The 11,617-nt window shown below is 40.9% G+C and overlaps 1 protein-coding gene across 2 annotated transcripts in view; it reads left to right on the top strand.

The window, feature by feature from the left end:
- Positions 1-11,617, top strand: part of rnf152 (ring finger protein 152) — a 66,705-nt gene that overhangs the window by 38,621 nt on the left and 16,467 nt on the right. The window contains exon 1 of one of the 2 annotated variants that reach the window (XM_078280294.1): positions 9,724-9,817. The exons of the other annotated variant lie outside the window; for it this stretch is intronic. The gene's annotated coding sequence lies outside the window, so the exon portion shown is untranslated. Of the gene's footprint in view, positions 1-9,723; positions 9,818-11,617 lie in introns of those variants that run through there. 2 annotated transcript variants of the gene reach the window in all.

Raw genomic sequence — 11,617 nt, 5'->3', positions numbered from 1 at the left:
TGTCTTTTCCTTTTCTTTTTTTTTTTTTTATAAAGAGCTAGAGGCTAATTTACAGTCCCTCATACATCACCGAGGACTGGGTTCTTGTTTTAAAATCGGCCCGGTGTTTCCACTTCACATTCCTCTGGAGAAAGAGCAGAGGCTTTAAGGCTGTTTTAGTGTAGAAATTGAGTGCAAAGGGTGAGAATGATCATGTGTTCACACACTATGGGACACCGGTTCTCATTCCCAACTCGTAAAATACTGACGCTTGGTCGGTGGCTCTCAACATCAGACACCGACACCAAAATCACCCTTTAGCGTTGTATGGAACGCACCGGGCAGAGCAACAGCCTTGCCCCAGCGCTGTAAGATGACGTTGTATGAAGAGGGACAACGGTAGGTAGTAGTATGAAAGACCGAAAATCCGCGTAAGGAGGTTGGTTGAGGTGGTGGATGGGTCAAACAACACAGGACTTTCATCCAGGAGACCGGGGATCGTGTCCTGTTCTTGTCCCGCACGGCCCAGAGCGTCAACAAGTGACGCCAACAGTCCCGACCAAGCCAAAGGGCTAGACCCTAAAGAAGACTTTTTGCTTTTTTATGCGCCGGGACTGAGAATGTGATGCTAGGGGACACGAGGGGCCACTGAAAAGTGATGCACAGGCCCAGACACGGCTGTCACGTTTGTCCCATCAAAAAAATAAATAAATCACAATTTAGCTTATTTTCCAACACAACTGATGGATTGTCGACTTCAATAACTTCATGACAACGTTCCAATACCCATACTTCTGTACTATTTAGTATGCCAGAAAAAGATTAAGTACAGTATGTCCTAGAGATGCACCGATAGATGGTGACGTGCTCGGCCATGACCGGCGACCGGCAGGTCAGTCTGACATATGCCGATTTCATGCCGGTCAATGCTACAATTAACTGACAACATAAGTTATACGAGTTACAGTTCTCAAGGACGCACGCACACACGGACGCGACAGCACAGTCTCTTTTTCCTTTCTCTCAACTTTTCCGCCGTGTGTCGTGCGTACCCGCTCGCGGTGTGAAGCGCGTCGGCGCTATTCTCGCACATGTAGGGAACCTCATGAATTAACCTGCAACATGTCAGCTGTTTGGAAATTCTTCAGCGTGCGTGCAGAAGATAACAAGTTTGCAATATGCAACAACTGCAAGGAAAAAGTAGGGCGTGGAGGGACTACACCAAAAACCAAAATCACATTTTTTTTTGTTGGATATTGGATGTGAAAAGAAGGAAATGGTTCTAACGTTGCACTTTAGATGTGTGTGAATTTCCCACACCAGGAGTCATTTATATAGTTCTATTTTATAGTGATCCATTATCTGTCCAAAAAATGTTTCTATGTTCTGTGCAAAATGTTCTATTAAAGAAAAGATAGAAAATAAATATTTGTGTGTGCTGTAAAGTGGTTAGAAAAAATGAAATCAGAATCGGCCTAGAAAGTTGTAATCGGTGCATCTCTAGTATGTCCCAATACAAAGTATGTCAAAGACTGTATGCCAGAAATACCAGGATGTAGGGCTGGGTACCAAATTCAATACATTTTAGGCATTGACCGAATTGCCTCTAAAAGTATCGAGTATCGAAAAATGCCTCGTCATTCAATACCCAATTTCAATACCTAAGGAGTAAATCTCATCAGCGTCAGTGAGCCAATGAGCATGCAGCATGCTACTACCAAGATCTAATAATGCTTGTGATTGGCTGTCTAATGTTACACATCGTAGAGACACTCAGGAAAAACTCTACACAGAGACTTTTGCTCACTACTAATAATCTCTATGAAAAACCAGTATTGGTCGACCCCTGGGGCCGATCATCTGGGTAATTTTTGGCTCCATGAAGGCTTTGTGCGCCACTGAGCAACTCTCATAGGAATGAAAGGGGCTCCGCCTTGGAACGCTGTATCCACTTCTTATAATACATCCATGCCTGCAGCGCGTTTCTATATTTGATTGTGTTTTCTCTAAATGCTGCCCGTGTTGTCAAATTGCTGAAGATGTTTTCTGAACTCGCATGTGTTTTGTCTATTTGCTTGTGCAAGTTGAGTTGTCAGGGCCACCGCACTGAACCGTACAGGTGGGCCCGTACAGTGACTGTGAGGTCACCACTGTAGAAAAGTAAATTAGCATGAGGCTGACAGCAGGCAGCACCTAGAGTATCAGTACGTGCTCCGTCCTGATGGGTTTGTCTCCGTCCATCGGAGGAGGACCTGACCCGGGGCTCTGGAGCTACGTGCCAATCATAGTATCGGCCCGTTTGCGTTTTCACCAGCCGGAGGTGTCCGCGCTGACATCCGTCTCTGTGAAATATTCCTCTCCTTGGCTGCGCGTCAAACGTGTCCTCAGCCTCGCCGCCGTCTGTCTCACTAAAAGAGACGAAGGGGGGGGGGAGCAAGCAAAGGGAGGGAGGGAGGGAGGGAAGAAGGGAGGGTGTGACAATAGCTGATGGAAGACATCACGGCCATTTCTCAAACTGAGAATGTGATCAAAAGTGTAGTAGCAGGTGGCCCGGCAGCCGTCAACCTAGGGCTGTGCAATTAATGGAAATTTTAATTGAGATTACGATATAGATAGATAGATCGATCTTATATTGTCATTATGCTCAATCTTATATTGTTTTGAACAATGTTAAGTAAACGGAACAAAAAACAAAGGCAACTAGAAAGAGACAACTGTGGTTACAGCTCTTCGAAAGAAAATGTTTTTTTAGTTTCACAGATCTAGGTGTTTTTTCACGTTTTTTTTTTTTTTTTTTTTTTATTCAATAATTGCAACATCTTTCCAAAAGTCAATGAGTAATCGTGTTAAATAATCACAATTTCAATATTGACCAAAATAATTGTGATTATGATTTATTTTTTTCCCCCCCATAATCAAGCAGCCCTATGTCAACCTCACTTCTTAATTCTGCCGCACAAACAGAAAATACTTGTCTTTGGGTTACAGGCTTTTCTCATTAATGCTGCCAGTTAGTCCTTCATTGCTCCTGTCCAGTATAATGTACTTTTTTTAAAAGTGTACTTTACAACACACCCATCGTCCCTTTGTCCTACTACAGCTGTTACTTAATGATTTCTGCTATCTATACTTCTACTTTGCTCAGTGTGTCCTTGTTTCTAAGATTTTAATTTGCACTTTGAATAAAGGGATTAACAATTCTTAATTGGTTTATACTCAAATGATTTGGGATTATAATAAAGACATATTTCAACTTGCTTGAAAGATGGGGGGAAAAAAAAAGAAAAGTCTTTTAAGGATTTAAAAGGACAGAAACAAGCGAGAAGACTGCAGTCCACTCGCCGCCAAAAAGCACCATTGATTGACAATCATGGTGCGGTGTATGGAGCAATGCTATTATTGCCTCATTAGTCATGTTTCCATAAACATATTTTCATGCACATTTTGAAGTATCGCATTAGAAAATGTTAATGGAAACGGCAAAATTCGGAAAAAACGTCCTCAAATTTGCAAAAAAAAGTTTTTACACTCGCTTGAGGTGTTTTTTTTGCCTTTTTTCTAAAAATAATTAATGGAAACCGCTTTGCAGAATAAGTTGTGACTCCCACGACTATAGTCCCGGTATCCATCGGATGGGGGAAGCATCAGGATACGGGTCCCATCCAGTGTGCCGTGCACTTGTGGCAGAAGGTGTGGAGTCTGGGCCTCAGCCACATCGGGTAAACTGACAAATTGGTTCAACAGCTTGAGTCGTACGGCGTGCACACAGCGTATACACAGCAGTGAACGGTTGTCTCGCTGACACCAAATGTCTCTGCCACAACCCTGTATTCTGCACACAGGTGGCTTGTACTTGTACAATGCTACCTCTCTCCATGTCAACTTGTTACGAAACTACGCTTTGCGTAGTCTAGTTTATTCGCTCTAAACAGTTGCAGAAAATGATATAAACATCCAGTGTTGTCATAAATAGATTATTAAAGCTGAGTCCAGAGCATGGGTCTTTCTGTTTCTGACTGAGACTGACCTGTCTTTTTGGATTTTCCATCCGTCCAAATTGACACATTTTGGATTTTGCAGAGTGGAGACGGAAAATGAGATGAGCTGGAAATCACATTTCATGTTTCCATAAGGAGCCAGAGGGAAAGACAAACCTGTTGTTGTTGATGCCAAACAGAGTGTGTCAAAGCAGCACACATGTCCTCTGTGGGAAGATATCCTGACTCTCCTCAACCTGGCAGTACGGCTGGGTATAGCCGATGATTTCCTAAATCGATTTGATTCCAAATCACAAGGTCCCTGTTTGAAAACAATCCGATCAGGATTGTTTTGTGGTCCAAATCCGATCATGTACCGGCTTGACCCCTGTGAGTAGACTCTGAAAGCAGTGACCTGATCTCGGAGAACAAAGTGACACAAAGCAGGGTTCGGTTCACAATGTTCTACAAGTTTAATGAGTAGGGCTGTGCAATTAATCAAAATTACAAATGCAAATAATCGAGAAAAACAATTATTTTGCACATTACGTTTTGCAAGTAAACTCTTATTTTGTCTTGTGATCTGAAAAAAAGAAAAGGAAATTTCACTGTTCATGGTGTTTTTACTGTTGATTTAACTGTTTCACTACTTTTTGGTTCAATATTTGCAACATCTTTCCAAAAGTCAATGAGTAATCGTGTAAAATATTTTTGATTTCAATATCAACCAAAATATTCGTGATTATGATATTTTCCATAATCGAGCAGCCCTATTAATGAGCCACACAAGTATATAGGCTACTAGGGGTGGAACGGTACACAGAAGTCACGGTTCGGTTCATACCTCGGTTCAGACATCACGGTTCGGTTCGGTACAATGGAGGGAAAAGCAAAACAAAAATGCAGAAGGCAATTTTTTTTATTGTGCATGTCTCAGGCTGTACCACCTGGTGTCATCCAGTCTCTCCCCTGAGCTAGCTGCAACAGCCTGAAGCGTATAAAGTAAGATGTAAACAGTAAACAATAAGTAGGCTACCCCACATCATCTCCAGACTCCATCTGGAACTTGTAAACAAAATAAGACAATCAGCTAGTAGTGTGATATGGGAGACAAGTGTTGCTCTCATATGTGAATGCACAGAGCAGGGGGGTTAAAAGAGTAGCTTTGGTTACACAGAGCAGTTGACGAGTTTTGGTGTTAGCTTCACACGCTAACGGCGGAGCTAACGGCTAATACCGGAGCAAACGGCGAAGCAAACAGCCATTTGTGGTCGAGGCGAGGAGGGATACAGCTACGTCCGTGTTTGGTTGTATATAGAAGGGACTAATTTGCTTCGTGTGGACTCACTGGACCGACTGACTCGACATGTAGGCGGAGCTCGGGAGATCAGGTGTCCCTGAAGAACCGCGTGTCTAATAGTAGGCTAGTTCCGCATTACATTAATTAATTTGCACGCAAGTTTTATTTATTTTTATACCGTGTATTCTCCGTGTAAATTCATGAACCGAACCGAGACGCCAGTACTGTTTTGGTTCAATACGAATACATGTACCGTTCCACCCCTAGTATAGCCTATACACATTCTCTAACAATCGCTTCATTCATTTAGTTGAGGTGTAGTAAGATACAAAAGAGTCAGGATAGGAGGAAGGATTGTCTCAAGGTCTTTCACAGAGAGAGGAAAACAGTGTTGCACTCTAGGATACAAATAAAATGGATGAGAACGACTTTCTTCAAACTTCTCACAGAATGGAATGTAACATTATCCACAACAGTCCCGATTCCACAACCTTTTTCGACTTGGTATCCGTTAGGTTAGGGACATTTCCGTTACAATACCAATTTTATGCATTGCATATGAAAGAGATTCTCAGAGAACCTATGCTGTCAATTGTACAAGCAAGAAGCAACCCTCAACAATTTTTTTTTTGTTGTGTATATAATTCACCAGGTAAATGTTTACATAAAGAATTGACCCCCCAAAAAGTTTTAGTATTTTTTCATGGTGAAAAGGTTGATTTCGAGATTGTATTAATGGATGTCAGATCTCTTAAGCAGAGATCGATTTTAATTGGAGAATTTAGGTTATTTAAAGCTTTAGTGCGTAACTTTTTGATATTAATGACCATCCGTTACGTTCGGGCGGTGCGGTGCGCGGCCCGCGGCCACTTGTATCATGTGAATGCACCGACAGTTTTGTTGTCTTTACGTAGAATTCCTTATGGGGGAGACAGAAACTACACACTATAGCTTTTAAACCCAGCCCTACCAACCAGTTATCTTAGTAAATGTTAGGTGAAGTAAGTTGACGTGAAAACGTGAAAGAAAAAAACTAGGGCTGAATGATTAATTGTTTTTTGAATCGAAAATCGCAATTTGAAAGAGTGCCATTAGCTAATCGCGAAGACCGCGATTAATCGACTGTGCAATATTGAGTTAAATGTTGGTGTCACATTTGGTTTAACTCTATTTATTCTTCTTTTTAATATTTACTGTTTTTTTTTAATAAGTTAAATGCTGAAATAATGTTATATATTACGTATTGCTGGAAGTTCATATCTATGTTCCTCACATAATGCTATAGAGCAGTTTTGATGGTGTCTCATGTTATAATGTTCCATGCCATGTTTTAGCTGTTACACAGACAATATTAAACTTTTTAAAAAAAAGAATCCCAAATCGAATCGTTATCGCAATATCTGGCAGAAAAATCACTATTAGATTTTTCCCTTTAATCGGTCAGCCCTAAAAAAAAAAAAACCTGGACATCAAACATTTGGATGCATTAAGATTGATTTTTATTTTTTTTAAATCAAATGATAGCATCCTTGAACCAAAATCTACTTGAATTACGAGGCGACAAGGTATGTACAGCCTTGAAATACATCTTTTACGTCCTCAAATTGAGCTTCTTCTGTACACGTTGGCCATATTGTGTTCAGATAAAGACTGCTTAACCCTTGTTTGACCCATTTTCTAAATTTCTATATCAGAAATATGGGTTTCTTTTTAACTACCTAATTTTTATTACACCAAAATAACATGGATGATTCCATACAATGGGTTCGCAAGTACATCAAAACATTGGATCTCTACTTTCACTGAATTTTAATTGTTTCATTGAATTTTTTTAGCGTTTGGAAAAAAATGTTTTGAAACAGTATCCTTACTGAATGTTGACATATACCAGTCTGTGATTATCCTTCCTTTAATATAAGTCAAAATAATTCATAATTTCTGCTACAAGAATTATGTATCATTTTCTATAAATGGCATTTATTGACCATGAATTCCAAAAATAAGTGTAAAACTGGTAAAAAGTAGGTGTTAGTGGTGTTTATACATGGTAGTAAAAAGAATCTTTGATTGTCAAAAAATGCGCCCAAAACATTGAAAAAAGCGCCAAAAGTATCGAAAAAAAGAGACTAAAACGTCAGAGTGTTGATTTTCACCCGGCAAGTACAAGGTCGAATGGAAGACAACACAAGGGTTATAAATCCTCTCAATGCGGCTGATCTTGTAATTGTTTCTCAGTGCTGATTCCTATGTCCCTGTTAATAATTGCAAGCAGACTGTTGACACAGTATGGATTACTGGACACGTAGCCTGTCATTGATAGAGGATACCGCATGTTGTTGTGGCTGCAAATATTTCTACAATCTCGTTTTTAAATGGGACTATTATTTGATATTGCCTGGCAACAGCACACACTCCATTAACCTTACAGATCAGTTGTGCCACTTGAACCTTCTCGAGTCCTTTCATGTTACTCAGGGTGATGGTCCTGTGTTTAATTGGCATTTTAAAACATAATTGCATTGAACAGAAAAGTAGCTGTAATGCGTCCGGTTTAGTGGGGTTTCCACACGATCAGAGCTAATTGGAAGTCCAAAAGGAAAATAATCCACCATTTTAAATATGACTTACACCAGGGAGGACATTAATGCATGAAACTCGCTTGCATGAAAAAATTCTGTGCCTCTTAGTGAAAGGTTAAGGACATTTTACACTATATTACGTAACATTTGAGAGAGATTATAATGTGTTATTCATGATTTAAAAGATGACCCACAGGTTTCACAGTTTTGCGGACAATTACACATTTGCATCTGTGGCTAGTTCGGGGCAAAAACTAACGATTGTTTTCATTATTCTTTTATCTTCCAGTTACTATCTTGAATAATTGATTAACTGTTTGATCTAAAACAAGTCAAATAATAGTGAAAAATGCCCACGAAAGCCTGCAGATATTTAGTTTACTACAATTTAAGACAAAGACAACAAATCCTCAGACTAGTGAAGGAAGAGCTAGTGAATTTGTTGGTGTTATTGCTTGAATAGCTTAAAAGATTAGTCATGAGTAGTTTTCGAAGACAACGACAAACAACTTATTTGGACGTTTGGTTTGGAGGACTTGTTAAATGTTAAACACAGTATAGTATAGTCTCGCTTTGCCAGACCTTCCTCCACAGCGCTGCGGAGGAAGGTCTGGCTAGTCCACACAGCATTCCGGGATAGGAGAAAAACGTGCTCTGGTTCATTGGCATTTTTTTAAACCAATCACAATCGTCTAAGCCCCGGACGGAGCACCGGTGCCTCTACAAAACATCCTCGGGAAGGAACTTGGTGAAACATCTGTACGTTCAAAAGTTGTTTTAGTCGTGCAACATAAAACTCAGATTGGACACGTAGTCTAGCTAGCTGTCTGGATTTAAAAGGGAAAAGAGAGTAATCCGGCGGAATTTCCGGCGGCACCGGAGCAATCCCTGGAAGTGGAACATCGTGGATATAGACTAAACACACAAATCATCGCATATTTAAACAGTTTTCTTTTGTTTTCGGTGGTAAATCGGTTTTCGGTGGTAAAAAACCACAGAGAACGTAATCTCTGAGGTACTCTCACTCCCATCGCGTCAAAAAGCGATGCTTGGTCAGGTGCCTTTTGGCCTTTGTTATTGACACAAAAAGTGTCCTTCAGCGTCATATTTAGATGGACTTGATCGGGACTCTTGGCGTCGGTTTTTGATGCTCTGGGTCGGGACATAAATTTAATTGACATGCGGCACGAGAACAGGACAGTTAGGTTTAGGAAAAGATCGAGGGTGGGGTTACAAAATGTACGTTTCAGTGACACGCGGGACAAGAACGGGACACGAAACCTGTTCTCCTGGGTGAAAGTCCTCTGTTGTTTGACCCATCCACCACCCCAACCACCCTCCTTATGCGGATTTTAGGTCTTTCATACTATTTACTACAGTTGTTGCTCTTAATAATACGTCATCTTACAGCGTCTTGGTCTAGCTGCTACTCTACCCGGTGCGTTCCATACACACGCTAAATGGAGATTTTTGCGTCGGTATCTGACGCTGGGAGCCACTGACCAAGCGTCAGTATTTTAAGAGTTGGGAGTGAGAACGGGTTGTCATCGTCTGGTGTTTTTATTGGTTTGGTTTGGTCTGTTTGGGCTTATTTGGTCAGGGGAGAGAGGATTGGCAATTCAAACCCAAACAAAATCCAGGAAACCGCCTGATTAGTTCAAACAGGAGCTGCAGTTTTACTGCGACTCTCCCACCAACAGCCCTAGTACAGTAACCCGCACCCATACAACAAACTGTAGGTGTGTCTGACCCTGAGATGCTTTGGGCTGCAGAGAAAACAGGTTTTAGCACTCTGTTACTGCCTCAGGCACGGCTGTATTTGTTCATGGTGGGCGTTGACGTGTTGTCTCTGAAGCTTGTCAGGCTCATGTTTTATCCAAAGGCAGGATACTGTTGTCAACACATTGTTGGATCATACACTATTACTACTTCTATATGATTTAGACTGATGGGAGCAAGATAGACTGAGTTCTTCTGACTGGGTGAGTTCTTCTTTACATTACTGTTTCAGTAGTTACTGCTCTTCTGCATTTGTAGTTTAGTGCAGTCGTAAATAGGGCTGTCGACTAACGACTTTGACTAGACTTTGAAAAGACTTAGTCAGACAATCATCTCACATCTAACGTTAAAGACTTGCATAATATGTAAAGACTGTGGATCTTGCAGGGTCACACATTGCAAGACAACAACTAGATTTATTTTGAAAATTGTAACCAAGCTAGTGAGGGAAAGTTTGCAGATTTTTGTGTTCTGCCGTATATGCAGATGAATGGCGGCAATAAGACATTGGTTATCCGTTTGCTGCTTCCTGTTTGGTGCTGGAGGGAGCGCATCCATTGGTTTTGGACAATTGTTCACATGATTTAACTTCACTACCAAGATTTAAAACTTATGATAATATCAAACACATTTGATTTTGTCTGAATGTCAAGACGGGAAAAAGACCGACTCGGACTGAGTTTTATGACCACCCTACACCAAACGATTGAAACGACGGGAGCGCGCCTGTCTCTAGCAAGACTCTCAGGATATGATTCCGATATTGAAAATATCTATATCTATATGTTTGACAAGTCGTTTGGTGTAAGGTCGGCATAACACTCATTTTATCGACTTATCGATTAGTTGATTTAATCGACAGATCTGTAAAACTGAGTTACTCCACAAAGTATCATGCAAAAGCTCCACTTTAAATCTTTGAGATGTGCTGATACGTAACTTGGAAATGGGTCATTCAGCATGAAAAATCATAAAAACTGACTAAGCCTAAAACGACCGATTAGTCGACTAATCTACTAAGAGGGGGCAGCCCTAGTAATAAGTGACATCTGGACTGTATTCTACGCATTACTGGAGTAAAACTCATGCTCACATGTAAATAATTGCTCAATAATTAAGACTTGAAGTGAACTCAAGTTGTCAGAAAGTGTTAAAAGACACCAAAATAGGCAGTTTATAGAAAAACAAATATTCCTTGAGGGAGGCTTATCCTCGATTTCCTCAGGCGTGTTCCTGATTCTCTTCGCCTGACAACTTCAGTTTTCCTCCTGGAAACCCAGATGCGTGTGGGGAAGAGATTGCTTTGTGGAGTAGATGATGTCGCTCGTCTCATTTGTCCTGGTTTGCCAATAATTAACGCATCAAAGCGCCTGTGAAAGACAAGATCAAGGTGTTCAGGGTGACAAGGTGACTCTACAAATGTGCCTCACCCTCACCTTGTCACTTCTACCACCTCTGGTCTTTCCCGCCAGGTTTTTGACAAAACAGCAGCTATATGACAATGTTTGTCTCCCTAGCAACAATTTCCCGTCTGTGGTTCAAATTGACTCTTGAAAGCGTTAGCTCGTAGCGTGGCTGTGAGTGCAATAGATAGTCGAGGTGCAGGTTGAACAAAAGACGGTTTGATGAATTTCAAATTGGGCTATTTTTGAGCATCCAGTGAAAGTTTTTTATTTTATTTTTATTTTTTTTAATTTATTTTTCACATCGAACGTTAACCTGCTGAGTTCCTTCAAAACTCTAGTAGGTCTTTGTCTGTTCATAGCAGGACACCTAAACACACATTCAAGCTTGCACACAGAACATCCACACACACACACACACACACACACACACACACACACACACCCGCTGTGTTCACTGATGTGCGAATGATCTCATACTCGGAGGAGCAGGGGTCGGTGTGCGATCGCTGCCTGCTGCGACGCGTGGTGCCGGAGAGACTCAAACAGCTGCAAAAAGATGCACAATGTTAAAACCTGTCTTCTCAGGTAATGATTCTT

The sequence above is a fragment of the Sander vitreus genome, chromosome 22 (assembly GCF_031162955.1).
Source record: "Sander vitreus isolate 19-12246 chromosome 22, sanVit1, whole genome shotgun sequence".
In the NCBI taxonomy this organism is placed as follows: domain Eukaryota; kingdom Metazoa; phylum Chordata; class Actinopteri; order Perciformes; family Percidae; genus Sander; species Sander vitreus.
Note: the sequence above shows the minus strand (reverse complement) of the source record. Positions and strands in the feature narration are given on the sequence as shown.